General features: G+C 36.1%; 1 long non-coding RNA gene across 3 annotated transcripts in view; it reads left to right on the top strand.

The window, feature by feature from the left end:
- LOC132597272 (uncharacterized) overlaps window positions 1–26,600 on the top strand; it is a 399,384-nt gene that overhangs the window by 105,587 nt on the left and 267,197 nt on the right. The window lies entirely within an intron of this gene.

Raw genomic sequence — 26,600 nt, 5'->3', positions numbered from 1 at the left:
CTCTGTGCTTCCTGGACTTGATTAACTATTTCCTTTCCCATATTAGGGAAGTTTTCAATTATAATTTCTTCAAATATTTTCTCAGTACCTTTGTTTTTGTTTTCTTATTCTGGGACCCCTGTAATTCAAATGTTGGTGTGTTTAATGTTGTCCCAGAGGTCTCTGAAACTGTCCTCAATTCTTTTCATTTCTTTTTTTAAAATTCCGCTCTGCAGTAGTTCTTTCCACTATTTTATCTTCCAGGTCAGTTATCCGTTCTTCTGCTTCATTTATTCTGCTATTGATTCCTTTAGAGAATTTTTAATTTCATTTATTGTGTTGTTCATCATTGTTTGTTTGCTCTTTAGTTCTTCTAGGTCCTTGTTAAACGTTTCCTGTTTTTTCTCCATTCTATTTCCAAGATTTTGGATCATCTTTACTATCATTACTCTGAATTCTTTTTCAGGTAGACTGCCTATTTCCTCTTCATTTGTTTTGGTCTGGTTGGTTTTTACCTTGCTCCTTCACCTGCTATGCGTTTCTCTGTCTTCTCATTTTGCTTAACTTAGGGTGTTTGGGGTCTCCTTTTCACAGGCCTCAGGCTCATAGTTCCCATTGGTGTTTGTGTGTGCCCCCAGTGGCTAAGGTTGGTTCAGTGGGTTGTGTAGGCTTCCTGGTGGAGGGGACTAGTGCCTGTTTTCTGGTGGATGAGGCTGGATCTTGTCTTTCTGGTGGGCAGGTCCACGTCTGGTGGTGTGTTTTGGGGTTTCTGTGAACTTATTATTATTTTAGGCAGCCTCTCTGCTAATGGGTGGTGTTGTGTTCCTGTCTTGTTAATTGTTTGGCATAGGGTGTCCAGCACTGTAGATTGCTGGCCATTTAGTGGAGTTGGGTGTTAGCGTTGAGATGGAGTTCTCAGGGAGAGCTTTTGCCATTTGATATTGTGTGGAGCTGGGAGGTCTCTGCTGGACCAATGTCCCGAACTCAGCTCTCCCACCTCAAAGGCACAGGACTTACATCCGGCCAGAGCACCAAGACCCTGTCAGCCACATGGCTCAGAAGAAAAGGGAGAAAGAAAGAAAAGAAAGAAGGAAAGAAGAAAAGAAAGAAAGAAAGCAAGAAAGGAGAGAGCAACCAAACCAAAAAACAAATCCACCAATGATAACAAGAGCTAAAAACTATATTAATAAAAACCCAAAACAGCAAAAGAGAAAAAAAAAATGGAGAGACAGAACACTAGGACAAATGGTAAAAGAAAAGCTATACAGAGAAAATCAGTCAAAGAAGCATACACAAACATACTCACAAAAAGAGAAAAAGGGAAAAAAAAAATTTGTTGCTCCCAAATTCCACCACCTGAATTTTGGGATGATTAGTCTATTCACGTATTCCACAGATTCAGGGTACCTCAGGTTGATTGCAGAGATTTAATCCGCTGCTCCTGAGGCTGCTGGGAGAGATTTCCCTTTCTCTTCTTTGTTCACACAGCTCCTGGGGTTCAGCTTTGATTGTAGCCCCGCCTCTGTGTGTAGGTCGCCTGAGGGCGTCTTTTACCTAACCAGACAGGATGGGGTTAAAGTAGCAACTGATTAGGGGGCTCTGGCTCACTCAGGACAGGGGGAGGGAGGGGTATGGAATGCGGGATGAACCTGCGGCGGCAGAGCTTGGCATGACATTGCAGTGGCCTGAAGTGCACTGTGTGTTCTCCCGGGGTGTATTCTACCGGGGAAGTTGTGTCTGGATCATGGGACCCTGGCAGTGGCAGGCTGCACAGGCTCCCGGGATGGGAGGTGTGGATAGTGACCTGTGCTTGCACACAGACTTCTTGGTGGCTGCAGCAGCAGCCTTAGCGTTTCATGCTGGTCTCTGGTGTCTCTGCTGATAGCCGCGGCTCGCGCCGTTTTCTGGAGCTCATATAAGCAGTGTTCTGAATCCCCTCTCCTCGCACACCCTGAAACGATGGTCTCTTGCCTCTTAGGCAGGTCCAGACTTCTTCCCAGACTCCCTCCCAGCTAGCTGTGGTGCACTAGCCCCCTTCAGGCTGTATTCACATAGCCACTCCCAGTCCTATCCCTGGGATCTGACCTCCAAAGAAGCCTGAGACTCAGGTCCCAGCCCCTACCCATCCCACCTGTCAGGTGAGCAGACAAGCCTCTTGAGCTGGTGAGTGTTGTTGGCCCTGATCCTCTGTGCGGGAATCTCTCCACTTTGCCCTCCTCACCTCTGTTGCTGTGCTCTTCTCTGTGGCTCCGAAGCTTCCCCCCTCTGCCACCCACAGTCTCCGCCAGTGAAGGGGCTTCCTAGTGTGTGGAAACCTTTCCTCCTTCACAGCTCCCTCCCACTGGTGCAGGTCCCATCCCTATTCTTTTGTCTCTTCTTTTTCTTTTTTCTTTTGCCCTACCCAGGTACGTGGGGAGTTTCTTGCCTTTTGGGAAGTCTGAGGTCTTCTGCCAGCGTTCAGTAGGTGTTCTGTAGGCGTTGTTGCACATGTAGATATATTTGTGATATATTTGTGGGGAGTAAGGTGATCTCCACGTCTTACTCTTCCACCATCTTGAAGGTCTCTCTGTACCGCATCTTCTTTATCCATTCCTCTGTGATGGACATTTAGGTTGTTTCCATGTCTTGGTTATTGTAAATAGTGCTGCAATGAATATTGTGGTGCATGTGTCTTTTCGAATTAGAGTTTTCTCCAGATATATGCCAGGAGTGGGATTGCTGGATCATATGGTAACTCTATTTTTAGTTTTTTAAGGAACCTTCATTTTGTCAATGTTGATTCTTCCAATCCAAGATCATGGTATATCTCTCCATCTGTTTGTGTAATCTTTGATTTCTTTCATGAGTATCATAGTTTTCTGAGTACAGGTTTTTTGCCTCCTTAGGTAGGTTCATTCCTGGATATTTTTTTCTTTTTGATGTGATGGTAAGTTGAATTTTTTCTTTAATTTCTCTTTCTGATCTTTTATTGTAAGTGTATAGAAATGCAACAAATTTCTGTGTATTTATTTTGTATCCTGCAACTTTACCAAATTCATTGATGAGCTCTAGTAGTTTTCTAGTAGCATCTTTAGGATTTTCTATGTATAGTATCATGTCATCTGCAAACAGTGACAGTTTTACTTCTTCTTTTCCAGTTTGAATTCCCTTTATTTCTTTTTCGTCTCTGATTTCCATGCTGGGACTTCCAAAACTATGTTGAATAAAGGTGGTGAGAGTGGGCATTCTTGTCTTGTACCTGATCTTACAGGAAATGCTTTTAGCTTTTCACCATTGAGTATGATGTTAGCTGCAGGTTTGTAATATATGGCCTTTATTTGTTGAGGTGGACTCCCTCTATGCCCACTTTCTGGAGAGTTTTTATCATAAATAGCTGTTGAATTTTGTCAAAAGCTTTTTCTGCATCTATTGAGATGATCATATGGATTTTATTCAATTTGTTGATGTGGTGTATCACACTGATTGATTTGCGGATACTGAAAAATCCTTGCATCCCTGGGATAAATCCCACTTGATCATGGTATCTGATCCTTTTAATGTATTGTTGGATTCTGTTTGCTAGTATTTTGTTTGGGATTTTTGCATCTATGTTCATCAGTGCTATTGGCCTGAAATTTTCTTTTTTTGTGGTATGTTTGTCTGGTTTTTGGTATCAGGGTGATGGTGGCCTCATAGAATGGGTTTGGGAGTGTCCCTTCCTCTACAATTTTTTGGAATAGTTTCAGAAACATAGGTGTTAACTCTTTTCTAAATGTTTGATATAATTTGCTTGTGAGGCCATCTGGTCCTGGACTTTTGTTTGTTGGGAGTTTTTAAATCACAGTTTCAATTTCAGTATTTATGATTGGTCTCAGTCTTGGGGGATTGTACCTTTCTCAGAATTTGTCCATTTCTTCTAGGTTGTCCATTTTATTGGCATATAGTTGCTTGTAGTAGTCTCTTATGATCCTTTGTATTTATGTGGTGTCTATTGTAACTTTTCCTTTTTGACTTCTAATTTTATTGATTTGAGCCCTCCCCCTCTTTTTCTTGATGAGTCTGGCTAAAGGTTTATCAATGTTGTTTAACTTTTCAAAGAATCTGCTTTTAGTTTCATTGAGTAAATGCTATTTTATAAAAAAGTAAAAAGTACCAGAAAGTTTTCGTAGATAAATTGGCTTTCCCCTTCAATAAGTATTAAATATATAATAATAATATAAGTATATAATATTGCACATAATATATAATTTAGTATATAAGCTCTTCTGTATTGTCTTCAGATTGTATCTTTAAAAATCATTAATTAATATAATTTGATTAAAAGCCTTCTGGTGCATTTGTCTACATCACAACAATAAAATGTTTTTAAGACTAAGTATTTTTGTAGGATTGCAAGCCAATAATAGACCTCTCAAAAATTGTCACTGGAACTTATAACAATTTATTGTGTTCTATCTTGTGTCCCTGTACATTTCATACATTTAAAAAGTTCTGAACCATTTCAAATGGCAAGTTCATTTTTCTTACTAAATTTTTTATGCAAAATAATGGATTTCAGGTTTTTTTCTATGTGTATAGTAAAGATGAAATTTTATGCTGACGTTTTAAAGAGGATTTTACTATCTTCCTTTAATGATGACACTTGTATTAAAATGTAACTAATCATTTTGGTTTACTTAGTATCATGTTATCTAATTTATTAAACAGAAGAGCCCATTTGCTATTTTTGGATCACAGTTTTGATAATGAGCACAGATTTTGTCAGACACTTACATAAAGTTTATATTCAAGTTTAGTGTATTTTCTTTGGTTTTAGTTCTATTTTACAAAATCTCTGTATCTTGGAAAAGATTAAACAATGGGCTTGCCTTCAATTATGTTTCCCATACAATCAGCATATTTGTCACTGAAGCAAGGCCTTGACAGATTTTGAGGGTTAGGAATTTTCATAGAAAATACTATGTACAAAGCAGCAGTTGGTAACATGCTCCAAAAATTTAAGTCAAATGAGATTGCACTAAGGAACACTTCTCTCATTAGAAATATATTTCATCTAATGAAATGCCAAAAGATGTCTTTTGTCCATTGTCTCTGAAAGGAAAGCAAGTGACTATTGCTTTCTATTTTGATGCAGAAATCGAGAATTGTAGAAATAAGGATAACAATCATTCACCTTTATATTAAACAATGACCAAAAAAAAAAAAAAAAAGCAAAGCAAACATATTGACTGCATTGGGCTTTAATCTGCAGAAGTGGGTTGAACTGTCCAGATGGTAGGATTGAACTGAATATTAGGCGAAAGACACTGATGCTTCTTGACAACATTGCATGGATGGTGCTGAAATGTGACTATGTAAACAGAAGGACCCCTCTTTCCCAGTCTGCTCTTCCTCTTCTCTCCTCCAGCCTCATCCAGCCTGACATTTGACAGTTGGCAGATACCTTATCCCAAGAAACAGAGCCAGATATTTGATGTGAATAATCACCCAGAAACTGTCTCACTTTAATGCCCGTGACCAACTTGTTTGCATTTTCTATTTCTTGGATTATGTGAGAATGTTTATTAAAAACAGTTGGAACTTTGGATGGGTTATCAGGTTCTGAATGAAGGGAATCAAGAGTTCTGTTCTTGGGCTTTCTCACAGGTGTATAGTATAGCAGTGTGTTTTCTTTCATTAAAAAAGGAAGTGCTTTGTTGAGAGAATTAAACTTTGAGGATTGTTGCCTTATTTGTGCTTTTGGCTTTTGCACAATCTCTAAAAATTTTCAGAGATGTCAGTTTGACAGAATTTGAAAGTCAGTAGACAAGGCTGTGATTTTTTATGCAGCTCCTGTGTATTACATTCTTTTGTGGGTTTAGTGTTGGAAATAATGCTTGTCTTTGGTATTGAAAGTGGAGACTTATGATTTATGATGAAATAATTTAACACTATGCATTTGGGCCAAATCATCTCTATTTTAGCATGAGAGGAAGCTGTTGCTAAGGATTATTGATTAAAACCACAAGACGGAGCACCAGCACAACCCCAGAGTGAGCTCCCCAACTACATAAGTATCTATGCTTCTCCAAAATCTTCATTTATTTATTCAACAGAATTTTGTTTAGCATATGCAATGTGTTCCTTCCTGTGGACACAAGAAGGAAATATAAGCCAGTCCATCTCCCAAGAGACAGATGGTAAAATGGAAACAATATAGACCACCTCTGATTTCATATCTCTATAACAGTCAAAAAATTCAAAAATGAAATTTAAAAATAAAGCACTGACATTAGTATAAGAATTATCCAATACCTAGGTATAATCTATTAAAGATTTTCTAGACTTCTTCAAAAACCTACTAGTTATTTTTGAGATAAATTAAAGAAAATGTATATAATAGAGATGTCACATGTTCATGGATTGGAAAACTCAATATGTGTAACATTTATATTCTTCACAAATTTATTTATAGATTCACTCCACTCTCAGTGAAAATATCTGCATTTACCCCACATTTATCCCACTCTAGGATGTATACTCCAGAGACACCTATGTGCAGGTCTCAGGGGAAGGAGTGTGAAGGTATTTATGTTTGTGATAGTAAAGATTTAGAGGTCACCTAGATGCCCATTAAAGGGGAAATGAATAAGTGAAAACTGGTGGATGAATTCTTTAGAAAAAAGTGTGCATAATTTGGAAAGAATGAACTAGAATTATATTTAACAACATGAACAGATGTTAAAACCAAATGTTGAAAGAAAAAAGTAAGAAACAGAATGAATGCTATAGAATGAGTCTATAGCGCAATGCAATTTATATATATTTAAAGAGCATACACAAAGATAATCTATATTTCTCAAAATTACATATGTATCCAAGAGCATATACCAGATATATTAGAGTGGGTGCCTATTGTGGCAATAAGAATAGGGATGGGCTCAGAGATGAAGATGAAAATAAACACAAGTAAAGCCAGAGATGAGCTTTATATAGGTTGATGGTAGTCATTTACTATAAGTATAAGGGTATCTTAAGTCAACTTCATTCTTTAGATAAAATATGAAAATATACTATAAATTATTGAATAGATGGAGGGAATCATTGGTTAAGTCCACTACTCCTGAAAATATGAGAAACATCAGGAAAAAGCTGTTACTTGGACTTGACATCATGGTCTTCCTTAAAGACCTCAACAAGAACAATTTCAGTAGAGTAGCAGGAGTGTAAGTCAGATTAGATGGCCATCAGGGGTGAACAGGAAGTGAAAAAGTGGTAATATCATGTGCAGAGTCTTTCATACCTATAAGACATTGCAGGGAAATTCTCTGTGAACCTCCCAGGGACAAGGGGAATATGTAGAATTTTTCAAATATCTATGACCCCAAACTCCTTACCCCAGGGCTAATGTTCCAAAAAACAAGTTTAAAAATGTTAAATTAAGCAAAGGGGTGACTGAAGTCAATTCATTTCAGTCATGAAGGGCCAGATAAATATAGTTTTTTCTAAATTTAATTACAGAAATTACTACTTAAGTCTACATATATTTAATCCTCTCATTTGCTTTCATAAACTGAGACTCAGGGCAGAAAAATTTTGAATGAAAATGTAGCTCTTATCCACTTGATGAAATGAGTGACTTCAATCACATTAGGAGGCAGTTTTTGAGAGGGGAATAGATGTAATTATGAAAAAGCAGTCATGGGCTGTATATTAGTTTCCTACAGCTGTTTTAAGAAGTCACCACCAATTTAATGGCTTAAACAATACAAATTTATTGTCTTATAGTCTTAGAGGTCAGAAGTCTTAAAACCAAGGTGTTGACAGGGCTGCATTCCTTTTGGAATGTTTAAGGGAGAATTAATTTTCTTGCCTTTTCTAGCATCTAGAGGTCACCTGCACTCCTGCTCATAACCCCTTGCTTTCTCCATCTTCAAAGCCAGTAGCATAGTATCTTCCATTGTCTCAATCTTTCATCTCTGCTTGTATATCATGGTGCCTTTACTAATTCTGACCTTCTGCCTGCCTTTTATAAGGACCCTTGTGCTTGCACTGGACCCACACAGATATTCCCAGAAAATGTTATCTCAAGATCCCTAAAATTATCATATCTCAAAATCTCTTTTACTATGTAAGGTAACATATTCACAGGCTTTGGGCATTAAGATATGGACATCCTGGAATCCATTATTCTGCAAATCACAGACTCTAAAGCTGTATTTCTCTTTTCAATTGATTTTTATTTTCACCTCTCTGAGACTAAGTTTACTAAATTGAGGGAAGCATATTTTATGTTTCATATTTGGGTTTTATGAGTTAAAATAGTATATAAAATTACTTTGAAAGAATATATTATTCCCCCTGAGGAGAATAGAAAAAAAATTTCTTTTTTATCTATCATTTCTACTTACTCTTATACAATACTATTTATGATTGTTGAATTATAAAAAGAATACAGGAGTTTTAAATGTCTTTCTATTTTCCTTTAATGTTAAATTATCTTTTCCTTCTCAATATCATTTTTGCACAAATTGATAACAAATGAAATATCAAATGCTAACAAATTAGTATTTTAACTAATTAGTTGGAGGGGAGGAAGGGAGCGAGAAGAGGGGGATAAAAAAGGAAAGGAAGAGAGAGAAGGAGGATGAAGGAGGGAGAATATACTGAGAATATATTGGCACTATTGTGCTAGGCATACCACAAGCTAATTTCATTTAATCCTCACAGTAATTGAACATTACCATTTCCATTCTATAGTTTAGAAAACCCAGGCTTGGGAGAGTCACATAACTTGCCTAAGATCATAAGTAATAGTTGATTAAAACCATGCTTTCTAACTTCAAAACCCATGACTTCCTACACCACAGTGGTAAATGTTTTATGTTAAACATGTTCTGTTACTTTCCTAGGGTTTCCATAACAAATTACCACAGATTTTGAGGCTTAAAATAATAGAAAATTTCCTCACAGTTCTGGAGGCCAGAAGTCTGAAAATCAAGATGTCAGGAGGGCCATGTTCCCTAAGAACACTTTAGAGTAGAACCCTTCCTTGCCCCTTCCAGCTTCTGGTGGCCCCACGAGTTCCTTGGTTTGGAGCTGCATAACTCTAATCATTGTTACCCTCTCACAAGGCCTTCCCACCTGTGTCTCTGTGTCTTCTTTCTCTCTTTCTCTCTTTGTAACAACTTCATTGAGATATGATTGACATTCAAAAGCTGTACCTATTTAATGAACACAACTGAATGCATTTCAGGACAGTATATACTGGTGAAACCATCACTACCATCAAGGCCATAGGTATATCCATTACCTTCCAAAGTTTCCTCCCATCCGCATTATGATGATGATGATGATGATGTGTGTGTTAAGAACACAACATAAAATCTACTTTCTTAGAAAACTCTAAGTATACAGTACATGAGTGGGATTGTGTTCCGGTCTTACTGATTGTTTGACCTGAAGCTTCCAACACTGGAGTCGTAGGCTATTGTGAAGAGCTGGGTCTTGGTGCTGAGATGAGGAACTCCATGAGACCTCACTCTGATGAATATTCCCTGGGACCTGAGGCTCTCTGTTCGTCCAGTGGTTCAGACTTGGAGCTCTCACCGCAGGAGCTTCAGCCAATCCCACTCATTAAAAAAAAAAGAAAAAAAATGAGGTGGCAAAAAAATATGTCACAAATGAAGGAGCAAGTTAAAAACCTACAAGACCAAATAAATGAAGAGGAAATAGGCAATCTACCTGAAAAAGAATTCAGAGTAATGATAATAAAGATGATCCAGAATCTCGGAAATAGAATGGTGCACGGATTGAGAAAATACAAGAAATGTTTAACAAAGATCTAGAAGAACTAAAGAACAAACAAACAGAGATGACCAACACAATAACTGAAATGAAAATTACACTAGAAGGAATCAATAACAGAATAACTGAGGCAAAAGAACTTATTCAGTGAGCCGGAAGACAAAATGGTAGAAATAACTGCCGAGGAGCGAATAAAGAATGAAAAGAATTGAAGACAATCTCAGAGACTTCTGGGACAACACTAAATGCACTAATGTTCAAGTTATATGGGTCCCAGAAGAAGAGAAAAAGAAAGGGTCTAAGAAAATATTTGAAGAAAGAAAAATATTTGAAGAGATTATAGTTGAAAACTTCCCTAACATGGGAAAGGAAATAGTCACCCAAGTCCAGGAAGCACAGAGAGTCCCATACAGGATAAACCCTAGGAAAAACACACCAAGACACATATTAATCAAACTAACAAAAATTAAATTCAAAGAAAAAATATTAAAAGCAGCAAGGGAGAAACAACAAATATCATACAAAGGAATCCCCATAAGGTCATCAGCTGATTGTTCAGCAGAAACTCTGCAGGCCAGAAGGAAGTGGCAGGATATACTTAAAGTGATGAAAGAGAAAAACCTACAACCAAGATTACTCTACCCAGCAAGAATCTCATTCAGATTCGATGGAGAAGTCAAAAGCTTTTCAGATAAGTAAAAGCTAAGAGAATTCAGCACAACCAAACCAGCTTTATGACAAATGGTAAAGAAACTTCTCTAGGCAGGAAACACAGGAGAAGAATAAGACCTACAAAAAAACCCCAAAACAAGTAAGAAAATGATAATAGGAATATACATATCGATAATAACCTTGAATGTAAATGGATTTAAAGCCCGAACCAAGAGACACAGACTGGATGAATGGATACAAAAACAAGACCTGTATATATGCTGTCTACAAGAGACCCACTTCAGACCTAGGGACACATACAGACTGAAAATGAAGGGATGGAAAAAGATATTCCATGTAAATGGAAATCAAAAGAGAGCTGGAGTAGCAATATTCGGATCAGATAAAATAGACTTTAAAATAAAGACTGTTGCAAGAGATAAGGAGGGACACTACATAATGATCAAAGGATCAATCCAAGAAGAAGATATAACAATTACAAATGTTTATGCACCCAACATATGAGCACCTCAATACATAAAGAAAATGCTAACAACCATGAAAGGAGAAATCAACAGCAACACAATAATAGTAGGGGAATTTAACGCCACTTACACCAATGGACGGATCATCCAAAAAGAAAATAAATAAGGAAACACAAGCTTTAAATGACACAATAGACCAGATAGATCTAATTGATATTAATAGAACATTCCACCCCTAAGTGGCAGAATACACTTTTTTCTCAAGTGCACATAGAACATTCTCCAGGATAGATCACATCTTGGGTCACAAATCAAGCCTTGGAAAATTTAAGAAAATTGAAATCCTATCAAGCATCTTTTCTGACCACAACACTATGAGATTGGAAATCAATGACAGGAAAAACACTGTAAAAAACTCAAATAAATGGAGGCTAAAATGTGTGCTACTAAATAACCAAGAGATCACTGAAGAAATCAAAGAAAGAATAAAAAGGTACATAGAAACAAATGACAATGAAAACACGATGACACAAAACCTATGGGACACAGCAAAAAGCAGTTCTAATGGAATTTTATAGCAATACAATCTCACATCAAGAAACAAGAAAAATCTCAAATAATCTAACCCTACACTTAAAATAACTAGAGATAGAAGAACAAAGAAAACCCAAAGTCAGTAGAAGGAAAGAAATCATAAAAATCAGAACAGAAATAAATGAAATAGAAACAAAGAAAAAAAGCAAAGATCAAAAAAACTAAAAGCTTGTTTTTTGAGAAGATAAACAAAATTGATAAACCCTTAGCCAGCCTCATCAAGAAAAAAAGGGAGAGGATGCAAATCAATAAAACTAGAAATGAAAAAGGAGAAATCACAACTGACACTGGAGAAATACAAAGCATCATAAGAGACTACTACAAACAACTATATGCCAACAAAATGGACAAGCACGAAGAAATGGACAAATTCTTGTAAAGGTACAATTTTCCAAGACTGAACCAGGAAGAATTAGAAAATATAAACAGACCTATCACAAGTAATGAAATTGAAACTGTAATTTTAAATCTTCCAACAAACAAAAGTCCAGGACCAGATGGCTTCACAGGGAATTCTATCAAACATTTAGAGAAGAGCTGACACCTATCCTTCTCAAACTCTTCCAAAAAATTGCAGAGAGAGGAACACTTCCAAATTCATTCTACGAAGCCACCATCACCTGATACCAAAACCAGACAAAGATATCACAAAATAAGAAAATTATAGACCAATATCACTGATGAACATAGATGCAAAAATCCCAAACAAAATACTAGCAAACAGAAACCCGCAGCACATTAAAAGGATCATACACCATGATCAAGTGGGATTTATCCCAGGGATGCAAGGATTCTTCAGTATATGCAAACCAATCAATGTGATACACCACATTAACAAATTAAGGAATAAAAACCATATGACCGTCTCAATAGATGCAGAAAAAGCTTTTGACAAAATTCAACACACATTTTTGACAAAAACTCTCTAGAAAATGGGCGTAGAGGGAACCTACCTCAAGCTAATGAAGGCCATATATGACAAACCCACAGCAAACATCATGCTAAATAGTGGAAAACTGAAAGCATTTCCACTAAGATCAGGAACAAGACAAGGATGCCGACTCTCTCCACTCTTATTCAACATAGTTTTGGAAGTCCTAGCCACAGCAATCAGAGAAGAAAAAGAAATACAAATTGGAAAAGAAGTAAAACTGTCACTGCTTGCCGATGACGTGATACTATACATAGAAAATCCTAAAGATGCCACCAGAAAACTACTAGAACTAATCAATGAATTTGGTAAGGTTGCAGGATAGAAAATTAATGTACAGAAATCTCTGGCATTCTTATACACCAACAATGAAAAATCAGAAAGAGAAATTAAGGAAACACTCCCATTTACCATTGCAACAAAAAGAATAAAATACCTAGGAATAAACCTGCTTAAGGAGGCAAAAGACTTGTACTCAGAAAAGTATAAAACACTGATGAAAGAAATCAAAGATGACATAAACAGATTTAGAAATATACCATTTCCTTGGGTTGGAAGAATCAATATTGTGAAAATTACTATACTACCCAAAGCTATTTACAGATTCAATGAAATCCCTATCAAACTACCAATGGCATTCTTCACAGAATTAAAACAAAAAATTTTTAAATTCTTACGGAAACACAAAAGACCCCGAAGAGCCAAAGCAATCTTGGGAAAGAAAAACAAAGTTGGAGGAATCAGGCTCCACAACTTCAAACTATACCACAAAGCTACAGTAATCAAACAGTATGGTACAGGCACAAAAACAGAAATATAGATCAATGGTACAGGATAAAATGCCCAGAGATAAACCCACCCACATATGATCACCTAATTTACGACACAGGAGGCAAGAACATACAGTGGAGAAAAGACAGCCTCTTCAATAAGTGGTGCTGGGAAAACTGGACAGCTGCATGTAAAAGAATGAAATTAGAACACTACCTAACACCACACACAAAAATAAACTCCAAATGGATTAAAGACTTAAATGTAAGATGAGACAATATAAAACTCTTAGAGGAAAACATAGGAAAAACAGTCTTTGACATAAGCCACAGCAAGATCATTTTGACCCACCTCCTAGAGTAACAGAAATAAAAACAAAAACAAACAGGGCTTAATTAAACTTAAAAACTTTTTTTAAAAAAATATATTTATTTATTTATTTATTTATTTATTTTTGACCTCATTGGGTCTTCGCTGCTGCATGCAGGCTTTCTCTAGTTGCGACGAGCAGGGGCTACTCTTCGTTGTGGTGCACAGGCTTCTCACTGCAGTGGCTTCCCTTATTGCAGAGCGTGGGCTCTAGGCACACAGGCTGCAGTAGTTGTGGCTCGCAAGCTCTAGAGTGCAGGATCAGTAGTTGTGGCACACGTGCTTAGTTGCTCTGTGGTATGTGGGGTCTCCCTGGACCAGGGCTCCAACCTGTGTCTCCTGCACTGGGAGGCAGATTCTTAACCACTGAGCCACCAGGGAATCCCTAAACTTAAAAGCTCTTGGACAGCAAAGGAAACCATAAACAAGAGAAAAAGACAACCCTCAGAATGGGAGAAAATATTTGCAAATGAATCAACAGACATAGGATTAATCTCCAAAATATACAAACAGCTCATGGAGCTCAATATCAAAAAAACAAACAATCCATTTAAAAATGGGTGGAAGGGGCTTCCCTGGTGGCGCAGTGGTTGAGAGTCCGCCTGCCGATGCAGGGGACACAGGTTCGCGCCCTAGTCCAGGAGGATCCCACATGCCGCAGAGTGGCTGGGCCTGTGAGCCATGGCCGCTGAGCCTGCGCACCTGGAGCCTGTGCTCCGCAACGGGAGAGGCCACAGCAGTGAGAGACCCACGTACCGAAAAAAAAAAAAAAGGGTGGAAGACCTAAATAGACATTTCACCAAGGAAGACTTACAGATGGCCAAGAAACACATGAAATGATGCTCAACATCACTAATTATTAGAAAAATGAAAATCAAAACTACACTGAGATATGTGCTGTTCAGAATGGCCATTATCAAAAAATCTAGAAACAATAAATGCTGGAAAATATGTGGTAAAAAGGGAACCCTCCTGCACTATTGGTGGGAATGTAAGCTGATACAACCACTATGGAAAACAGTATGGAGGTTCCTTAAAAATCTAAAAGTAGAACTACCATATGACCCAGCAGTCCCACTCCTGGGCATATACCCTGAGAAAACCATAATTCAAAAAGAGACATGTACCACAATGTTCATGGCAGCACTATTTACAATAGCCAGGGCATGGAACCAACCTAAATGTCCAATGACAGATGAATGGATAAAGAATATGTGGCACATATATACAATGGAATATTACTCAGCCATAAAGAGAAACAAAATTGAGTTATTTTTAGTGAGGTGGATGGACCTAGTCTGTCATATAGAGTGAAGTAAGTCAGAAAGAGAAAAACAAATACTGTATGCTAACACATATATATGGAATCTTAAAAAAAAAAATTGTACTGATGAACCTAGTTGCAGGGCAGGAATAAAGAGGTAGACATAGAAAACGGACTTGAGGACATAGGGTGGGAGGGGTAAGCTGGGGCGAAGAGAGAGTAGCATCGACATATGTACACTACTGAATGTAAAATAGTTGGCTGGTGGGAAGAAGCAGCATAGCACAGAGAGATCGGCTTAGTGCTTTGTGATGACCTAGAGGAGTGGGATAGGGAGGATGGGAGGGAGGCTCAAGAGGGAGGGGATATGGGGACATGTGTATGCATGTGGCTGATTTGCTTTGTTGTGAAACAGAAACTAACACAGTATTGTGATGCAATTATACTCCAATAAAGATCTATTTAAAAACTATATACAATACAGTATTGTTAGCTATAGGCATTATGCTGAATAGTATGTTTCCAAAACTTACTTGTCTTGCATAACTGAAACTTTGTACCCTTTGGCCATCACTTCTCCATTTCCCCCTCCCCATTGCCTTTGGCAATCACCCTTCTCTTCTTTGTTTCTATGAGTTTGACTATTTTAGATTCCACATGTAAGTGAAATCATATAGTATTTGTCTTTCTGTGTCTGGTTTATTTCCCTTAGCATAATGTTTGTGTCTTCTCTTCTAAGGATTCAGTATCTTCTTAAAAGACTCCACGTCTTCTCTTATAAGGACTTTTCATTGGGTTTAGGGCCCACCCAAATCCAGGATGATCTCATATTAGAAACTTTCATCTACAAAGTCTTTTTCTAAATAATATCATAATTACAGATTTTAGGACATGGATATATTTTGGGGCAGAGGCTCATCATTCAACACACTATACACTGTTTATTGATTAAACACATTTAAATTAAGGGTCAAATTGAGGGCAAAGACTATCTTCACTTTTGTGTCATTGTGTATTTTGCAACATAGGTGCACACAATAGGTACCTAATAAATATTGCAAGAATTAGAAACACATCTGTGACCAGTAATTAAAGTTTTTCTAGAAGTTTGTTAAATGATGAAGTTAAACTAATTTTTAAGTTAACATATGATACATCAGTAGAATACCATGGTTTCACACTATTCACAATGTGAATCAAGATTCTGCTTATATACTAATTAATTGTCCCTGTTAGCAAAATTCTAACTGTATGAAAAAGAAATGGGCCTGTGTATGATATGAAATATGTGAATATAATTTAAAAAATTGACTCTAGCTATTGGTAATCACAGATAAATATTGCTTTACAAAGCTTATGTTGAAATTAGCTCAGTGTACCACCATGGTCAATTACGTAGCCAAATACATTCTTGATGGGACTTTTGTAATGGGCAATCATTCTTTCAAGAACAAAATTGTTTCCTATTCCTATGATTTGATAGTAAGTAATAAACATGTAATATATCAATTTACAAAGTCAATTACATAATCAAGAAGAGTGCCAACAGCAATAACCAAAATACTCTGTACTGTATTTACTTTCATATTCTCTACTTTCCCTAAGGCACCAGGCCTGGCATTTTTCCTACTTTCTCAATTTTCTTTGCATAATTTTCCACTTGGTGGACTGCCATTGTCAACAGCAGCACTCTTCAACTTCTGGAGGTTTGGTAAGAGCAGTTGAAGCGATGGGAACTGTGTTTAATTAAATCCTGGTTGCCGAATGTAAATGCAAAAGTGCTTAATTATTCAACATTGCTGGTGAGGAAAGTCACAGGAGAGGATCTAGAAGAAATGTGGTGTCTCATGAGCTTTGAGATACAATACTGAAAAGTATCAATTTCCTATTTACCTCCTTTAAATTAAAAAAACATTTGAAAGAATGCAGACGAAAGTAAGAATAATTCATAAAATACCTAGCTGACTAATTTCAGCTGCTAAAAAAGACACATACAGACATAGATAATGTGGTCCTATAATTATGTATCAGATATGCTTCATGAAAACATCTACAGACTTTGTGATTCATGTATATTTGAGGGAAATCCTTAAGTAAAAATAAAGAAAAGGAGGATATTGATTTGAATTCCAGGACAAGAGAGTATTCCACTTTAAAATTTGATTTTATGTTTCTTTCAAAATTTGTTTTAGTGTTTAGGAACTGACTGACTTAAATATTGGAGATTTCAAAGTGTTTGCAACTAATTATTAATACTTCTATAAATTTAATGTAATTTTAATTACTACCCTAATTTCTAAAGTGTTTTTGAGTAAATATGAGTCAAACATCTCTCAGAAAGGATTACTACCAATTTATTTGTTAAATGTAAGCACAGATATATTAGACATCTACCATAGTCTTACAGTCCTATTCCTTCAATATTCCTTCAGTTTCTGTGTAGAAGAGATGGAATTCTTTGGGTAAATTTCACATTTTACACAGCATTGTATAAGAACTCTTTTTTATTGATTATTTAGTTTTTACTGACAGTATTGCTGATAACATTTGGATAAGGTGACATTTCAAATTTTACTGTAGAATAGCTAACCAGAAATAGATTAAATTTTATACACATGTGGATATCCCCAGATGTGAATACAGGAAAAACTTAGTTTTGTCTCCAGGTTATATCACCATATAAATCTCCTAGCACATTCTTATCTGTTATGTAAATAAGATGTGGAATTCCAATAGTGTATCAGTGTTCTACAGCAGATGGTACATTGAGATTTACCACACCATTACATTTAATGGGTTTGAATTCATTTGGATTTCTTGATGTTCTCTCGGTCCTTCTCATAGCAGCAGTGTTGCCAATGTTCCTGATTATATATGATTTGAGAGAGTGCTTACAGAAGAAAAACTCCTGTATGTTAGAAATATGAGTATTTTATGTCAAATTTTAAAGTGTATATGTATTGCATTGCAGAGGATTTATATGCCCTGTGAGAAAAGGATAGTTAATGAATATTCAACAAAGTACTTGCAGTCATTACACTCAAAGATATTTTATAAAATGGAAACACTCAATTAACTATTGTAGTGCTAGTAGGGAGTATTCATATGAAAAACAAAAAGAAATTTTCAGCCTATATCATCATGGATGAAGTGAAAAAAAAGTTTAATATAAGAGAATACAAAGACTCAGGAAGCATGTGTCTCAGTCATATTAAGGAAAGATGCTCATGACTATTTCTGTTAACAAAAATTTATATAAATTTTGGCTCACTAATTACTTTAGATTAATAAATAATATCCCTAAAAGTGCTTGATCTGTGAAGGGTCAGACCTCAGTGGTAATTTAAAAAGGCAGCATGAGCCATATGCACTTTTTGTCTCTGAACTTGCGCTTTTTAGGACCAGAATGAGTGCTGGTGTAGCTTTCGTCAGTTAGTTACAGAAATTACTGTTGATGAATGTGTCTCAGTCGTATTAAGGAAAGATGCTCATGACTATTTCTGTTAATAAAAATTTATATAGTTTTTGGCTTACTAATTACTCTAGATTAATAAATAATATCCCTAAAAGCATTTGATCTGTGAAGGGTCAGACCTCAGTGACAATTAAAAATGGCAGCATGAGCCATATGCACTTTTTGTTTCTGAACTTGCTCTTTTTAGGAGCAGAATGAATGCTGGTGTAGCTTTCGTCAGTTAGTTACAGAAATTACTGTGGTTGAACATAGAATGGAACAAGAATAAGGAATCTAATCTTGTTCTATAACCAGGTACCTCTAAATTAATATGTTTCCAAGAGTGGCCAAAAAAACAACTATAAAATCTTATTAGAAATGGAGACACCTGGGCCGGGTCCCAGATTCACTAAGTCAAAATCTGTGAGGGTGGAAGCTGTGAACTAAAACATTAAAAAAACTCTGCAGTGATTCTCATTGCGTGTATATATATATGTGTGTGTTTGTCTGTGTGTGTGTATATATATATATATATGTTGCAGGTCAACATTCAAAGCCAGGACTCTAAAGCAGACTTCCTGGGTTTAAATTGGGTTCCTTCACTCACTAGTTCTGTGACCCCAGGCTCATTACTTAGCCTCTCTGTGTCTTAGTTTCATCAGCTGTTAATGGGGCTGATCTACCTATGTCACAGGGTTGTTTTGAGTATTAAATGAATCAATATTTGTAAATCAGTACCTGGCACCTAGTAAGCACTAATCAAATAGGAGTTTGTGTAAGGATCATAAAAAATAATATACCTGTTTATTGGAACTGCCAGATCATGGTTAACATTTACAAGCTTTCTGTTAAAAAAAAACAAAAAACAAAATCTTCCCCAGAAAATAACTACGTACTGAATAAAACACTAACTATGATTCCATGTTTGAAGTTAATAGAAACTGAAGTTGCATTCCATATTGTTTTTGCTTCATTGTTACAACTTTATAATAAATATTTTTAATATTGTCAGAATCAGCTTCTAGTAATACTCGGAGTAAAACGTCCTTTCAATTTTTTTCAGTCATGCTGAATACCAACTCTGGTGACATATGCACTCTCATGAATGGTGAACACATTTTTCATTAGAATAAGATAAGGCTTAAATACAGTGTCTTGGTGTATGTATATGTGCCATGCTATTTCCTGCAAATCATCACAGTAATACAGCATGGCAGTCATCTTAAAGTGACCCTACAGACAGTATTCCATGCACTCGGTTTTCAGTTCATTTGTGGGACATTGGACTCATTTGGCAGCAGTACTGAAGTCACATTCATTTATAGACACTTCAGAGACATCCACACAACATCCCTTAATTACATTACAGTATCCTGCCATTGCCATTTGTTTATTGATTTCAGTTCTTAGAAGCCTTTTCTATTATTATCTGTAAACTCCTTTGATTTACAGTCACTTGTCTACATTTAGAACAAGAAAAGCTGAGTGCTAAAGACAGATAGGAGGAGAGCTTGAGTTTATTTCAATTGACTGATAGCTGGCTTTTTACATAATGACAACTAATTCCAGGATTGAACCACAATTTTTGATATATCATGATGTTGCCATCATTTTACCCATTCTAATATCAAGATCTTGGGTTTTACATATATGCCATCAGTATAAGCAGACAAGATCTTCTATATTGAAAGCAGTATGTCCGGGCAGTTCATAATCGTACTTGCAGCATTATTCACACAAGCTTCCAGTAAGTCTAATTACGTCTTCAAATTGGCCTGAAAATCATTTAGACAGTAGGGCTTTCCATTGGTCTGGAAGTCATTTGATCTCTTTATGACTTCCCTGAGCTAGCATCAGCCATTTCAGATTGGCTGTGGCTGTGAAACAGGCAGTGGTGCATCTGTTTTTTGGTTTGATTTTAATGGGAAAAACACTTTTTTTTGCCTAAGAAGACAAACTTCATATCGTTACTTATGAGAGAGTTATGTGTAACCCTTTAAAATATATAAATGAGAGCACCCATAGGAAAAAAAAGTTCATCAGAATGTAATTTGGAAACTGAAAAATGTACCCAGGTCAATTTTAATATTATCCAATCTGTTTATTTTGGGGAGGTGTGTGTGTGTGTGTGTCTAAAATTATAAAAATACTACCAAGTTGGTTCAGGCAGATTTTACTATTCTAAATATAAATGTTAATAGTAATTGGGAAAGTTTTAAAATCATATGTTTTAAGTAGTGATAAAACTGAAATTTATGCTGAGTGACATGATCTTTGCCTTCTTAGAGCTTAAAAAAATACTATACTTTTTTTAAAATTAGCAGACTAACATTTTAGTATCACTAAAAATACAAATAAATGTGGATTGCAGTTACTTGGGAATGTCTGAAAAATCATTTATTGTGTATTTTAATCTCAGACCAAATTAAGGCTAACAAATTCTTATAAAATTGAAAATGATTTAGTAATAAAATCCTAAAGTCATTTACAAAAATAATTTTTACCCACTCAGTCTTTTCCCAGTCTCACCATTTAAAAAGTGCCAATTTATCATAAAATTTGGGGAAAGTAAGCAAAGAAGAGTTTATTAGCAACTGTCAAATCTATCTTAATTGGGATTTGCTATAATAATTTGAATACTTCTTCAAGTACTTTTTTGTAAATTGGGGTATAGTGGCTTTACAATGTTGTGTTAGTTTCTGGTGTACAATGAAGTGAATCGGCTATATGTATACACATATCCCCTCCCTCATGGACCTCCCTCCCCTCCCCATCCCACCCATCTAGGTCACCACAGAGCACCGAGCTTAGCTCCCTGTGCTTTACAGCACGTTCCCACTAGCTATCTGTTTTACACATGGTGGTGTATATATGTAAATCCCAATCTCCCACTTCATCCCACCCCACTCTCCCATGTCTACACATCCATTCTCTATGTCTGCGTCTCTATTCCTGCCCTGCAAATAGGTTCATTTGTACCATTTTTCTAGATTCCACATATGTGTTAATATACAATATTTGTTTTTCTCTTTCTGACTTACTTCACTCTGTATGACAGACTCTAGGTCCATCCACATCTCTATAAATGACCCAGTTTTGTTCCTTTTTATGGCTAATATTCCACTGTATATATGTACTGCATCTTTTTTATCCATTCATCTGTTGATGGACATTTAGGTGGCTTCCATGTCCTGGCTATTGTAAATTGTGCTGCAATGAACATTGACCACCTCCTAAAGTAATGAAAATAAAAACAAAAATAAACAAATGAACAAACATATGGACACCAAGGGGGAAGCAGGGGAAGGGGGTGGTGGTGGTGGGATGAACTGGGAGATTGAGATTGACATATGTACACTAATATGTATAAAATAGATAACTAATAAGAACCTGCTGTATAAAAAAATCAATAAAATAAATAAATAAAAAGGAAAAAAATAAACAAATTGGACATAATTAAACTGAAAAGCTTTTGCACAGCAAAGAAAACCATAAATGAGATGAAAAGACAATCCTCAGAATGGGAGAAAATATTTGCAAACAAAGAAACTGACAAAGGATTAATCTCCAAAATATGCAAGCAGCTCATGCAGCTTAATATCAAAACAACAAACAACCCAATCAAAAAATGAGCAGAAGACCTAAATAGACATTTCTCCAAAGAAGGCATACAGATGGCCAAGAGGCACATGAAGAGATGCTCAGCATCACTAATTATTAGACAAATGCAGATCACAGCTACAGTGAGGTATCATCTCACACAGATCAGAATGGCCATCATCAAAAAATCTACAAAGTTCATGATAAACCTCAAAATATCTCATAAAATGCCAATTGTAACTCAGTGAAGATCAAAATAAAATTATTTTAAGAAGTGTACCCTTTTCTCTAATATTTATGACTGGGAAAGCAAAGGATTTAATGTATGACAAAGGAACATCATGCATACAAGCCTTCTATTACTTACAATCATCTCTGACTTCTCCATATTTTTTATATTCTATATCCAATCAAATTTAAAATCATGTCAATATCACTTGATTTATTTAACAAATAGTTATTTAACACCCACCATATCCAATCACTCTAGTAGGATGCTAGGACTAGTAAAAATATAGTAATAAAGACAGTACAGGAGACAGACATCAAAGAAAAAATTGCATAATTATAACCTCTATTTTGCACTGAAGAAAAGTTAGAGTGATCTGTAAGAGTACCTGATCTAGCCTAATAAATTCAAGGAAGGTTTCCTTGGAGAAATTCTATTTGAGTTCAGATCTGAAGAATGAGAGTGAGTCAGGAACAATGAAGGAAACCATTCTAGTCCCTGAAACCCTGAGAACAAGGAGGGGAAAAGAAAGTCAATATGGGGCAGCACAGAGAGTGAGGAGGGAAAATGAGAAGATGAGACAGGAGTTAGGTATGGAAAGTCTCATACAGCAGGAGGTTTTTAAAGAACACTCTAGATGCAGAATACAAAATTAATTTGTGGCAGGCAAAAAAAGTAGATGTGAGAACAATTAGGAGACTACTTCAATAATGCTGGGGGAAGGAGATTATTATTACACAGAGCTGGATATTGAGGGCAGTAGAAATGGAGACGTGGATAATACTGAGAGAGACTTAAAATGAAGAGTCAAAATTACTTGGTAGAGTTGGATGTAGGGAATGAAGAATAAAGAGGTGTCGAGGATGCTTCCTAGATTTCTGGCATGCCTAGTTGATGGATAGTGCTACCGTGCATTGAGATACAGGAGTCTAGAGTAGGACCAGAGCCGGGGGAAGAAAACAGTAGTGGGATATGGCATAAAACAAACATCAAAAAAGAGATTCTGGCTCCTTCAGGTACTGAAAAATTATAGTAATAGGAAGAATAAATCCAAAAGAGAGGCAGAGAATAAGACCAGTAGTTTCTGATCTTCACTTTTTGGGGGTTTTAGCCTAGAGGAAGGAAGGCATAAGAAAAAGGAGTTGAAAGAAACAAAAAAGGAAAGAGACTTTTGCTCATTAGATTAATATAAGATTAGTATTAGTATTAGATTAGTGTAAGTATTAGTAGAAGACTTAAGATTTGGACACATTTCCTTTAATGTTAGCTTGTTTTTTCCCCCAATTCTTACCCCCCCAGCCATGCCTTTGCATGAACTTGGAGAGCAACTCCATAGCAAGTAAACCTGGCATCTCAGTGTAATTCAGGAAAGGAAGGTTTACTGTTTAACTGTCCTAAAACTGCCTCTTGTTCCTGTCTTGTATGATGGGACTTGGAGGTTCTCCCAGGCTCCTTGGGGATGGGATGCACAAGAAGCAGTTGGAGCCTTCCAAAGACACTGGAGAGGCTGAGGAGAGGACCTCTTGGCCAGAGTCTAGACAGAAGGTGTGGTAGAGCATTAGAGAGGATTGTCACCTATGAGTGCTGAAGGCTCTGTCAAATTCTAGAGAGGCGGGCTAGTCCATACATTATACTGGAGCAACAAGGTGAGCACTCATCAGACAGGGTGACTGGATAAATACTAGGAGAGAGGTGGCTAAAGTGACCAGAAAATGCCACAATGATTAACAGCAACAGCAGAAACTTTTCTCCACTAGTACAATGTCCCTCTTATAAGTCAAACGCCATCTTGGGTAAGAAAAGGAGGAAAGAAGTGAAAAGAGAAAATTGAGCATTTTGCTTAAAGTGACTTTCCATTACCACATTGAGCTAAGTGTATGTGATTTACTGAATAAGACTTTTCCCCTCTCCCAAAGTTCAGGAGGTTCAAGAGGAAGATCAAATAACTTAAAGACATAATAAAGAAATGTTTTTCTTTATATATCTGAACATACTGCAAGTAAATTTAAGCCTTTATATTTAAATATGGAATAAAATTGAATTGAAGATTCAATACTCAGGTAATGATTCAATGACAGGTAAACACCATGGACACATCTAACATCTTTTAATGTGTCTTACTTCAATTGGACTTTGTCTACAAAAGTGAAGCTAGAGGTACTATAATAATGTGGGAAGTGACACTCATTACCACTGTCAGAGACAGAATTCTGAGTTGAATTAGCATTAACATGATATAAATTAGTGCATTCTTTGATATGTTTTCACATAAAACCTGAGATACAAAGAAACAATAGGATTATAATCTATTTAATGGATCACTTCTTTAACATGGTTGCTTTTACCATAGACTTAGGTCCAAATCTTCAGCCTTTGATGGCTGTACTAGACACCAGATCTTTAGAACTACATATATTTTATGATTAAGTTTTTGCAAAAAAAATAACAGAATAATATTTTTAAGCATAAGAGGGGAATTCTTTACTTACAATCCCACTTCCAAGAGACATGTTGGTGATTTATTTCCATTACTTCTATATCCATCTATATGTGTATATGTATTATATGATTAAGTGCATGATTTCTAGGTGCAGAAGTGCAGTCACTAGCAGATTCTTTTTCTCGAAATTCCTAAGCCTTTACAATGAACTCAAAAGTCTATTGCTAAAATATATATAAGCTTCACTGACAGCTCCCAGCTTTCTTCTGAGGGGAAAAAAAAGAAGATTTCTAGTCTTATGGACTGTTTGTGTTCCCCTCCCTCCCCACAAAATTCATATGTTGAAGCCCTAACCCGTGATGTGATGGTATTTAGAGGTGGGGCTTTGGGAAGTAATTAGGTTTAGATGAGGTCATAAGGGTAGGGCCCCCATGATAGAGTTAGTATCCTTATAAGAAGAGGAAGAGACTATAGCTGTCTGTCTCTCTGCCAAGTGAGGGCACAGTGAGAAGGGGGCTGTCTACAACGCAGGAAGAGAGCCCTCACTAAGAACCTGTCCATGCTGGCACCCTGATCTTGGACTTCCCAGCCTCCAGAACTGTGAGAAATAAATGTCTGTTGTTTAAGCCACTCACTCTATGGTATTTGGTAGCAGTAAATCAAACTGACCAAGATATCTAGTCAAAGAGAGTTAGTAATTGCAATTTCCTACTATTCCAGGACGCTTTACTAATGGCATAGAAGAGTGAGTAGAGGGAACCCAACAATTTTCTGTCTTGTTTGACCAAAGGAGGAGCCACATTTATATCAGCAGGTCTAGATATGAAATGGTGTCTTGAGTCCAGTGGTCAGTGCAGATCCTTTTACTTTTGACTGTCAGAGAAAGTTGGTCAGGGGGCCTTCAGTTTTATGGAGACAGCTGGGTCTAGTTCTTACACTGGCCAAGAGTGGTAAGGCAATAGGAAATACACTTCCTGATCATATCAAAGTTGGTCCAGGAGCTATGGATTCCAGAGCAAAATAATCCCCCAGGCCTCCTCAAACGTAAAACTAAAACCCAATCACACACTTAACGTTTCTAAACTTATGCTGGTCTTTAAATTCAGCTGGTTATATGGTAACCAAATTCCTTAAACCAACTTAATATCTAAGTCTTCTGGGCTTGAATTTCTCTTGTTGACTGGAGACCAAAAAAATTTCATTATAACATGACATTTGCTTGAGGAGCCCTAGGCTTCAGAGAAAAAGATTTGTTATAGACAACCATAACTGAAAAACATATGCAGATAAAAATGTATGAATATATTAAAAATAGGGAAATATTTACAGTTTTGTCACTTAACTTTATTTCATGAACATTTTCATAAGTCAGTGAAATTTCTTCAAATTCACCATTATTGAGTGGTTGCTGAATATTTCATCATACTGTTGTAGTAGAAAGTCCCTATTTTGGGATATATAAACTATTTTCAACTTTTATATACTATATAATATTAATATATAACTATACATAAAGCATATGTATTATAAATACATAAAATGTTATTTTATTTATTATAATTTCTAGTAGGTAACTGACCTTGAACATATATCATTGTCAATGTCTCTGATTATTTTTATAATATAGATTCCTAAATGTAGAGGTCTTGGGTCAAATAAAATATCCTTTTTAAAGTTTTTGAAACCTAGATATAAATTGCTTGTAGGAAGTTGATCCATTTTTATTCCTATTATTTCTAATATCAGTATTCACTTAATTTTTCTTTATTCTCAGCATTTCTGTTATAAAATTTTATTAAGTATAATTTGGAATTTGAAACACTAGAATGGTGTCATGTGTTCTGTTAAGATGCAATACTATTAGATTAAAAGTGCACTGCATAACAAATAAACAGATTTACTTAGCATGTTATTTTTATTTAATAATTCCAAATTGGATTAAGATTGACAAAATTTAGGAAAGAATCTTAAACTAGGATGGGAAAAGTGTAATGTATTGATGAAAACATTATTAAGGTTTTAATTCCCATTAGTTTGAGATGAAAACAATTTACACTCATTAATGTAC

This window comes from Globicephala melas, chromosome 4 (assembly GCF_963455315.2).
Source record: "Globicephala melas chromosome 4, mGloMel1.2, whole genome shotgun sequence".
In the NCBI taxonomy this organism is placed as follows: domain Eukaryota; kingdom Metazoa; phylum Chordata; class Mammalia; order Artiodactyla; family Delphinidae; genus Globicephala; species Globicephala melas.
The sequence above is the reverse complement of the archived record's forward strand: the minus strand, read 5'-3'. Positions and strand labels throughout refer to the sequence as shown.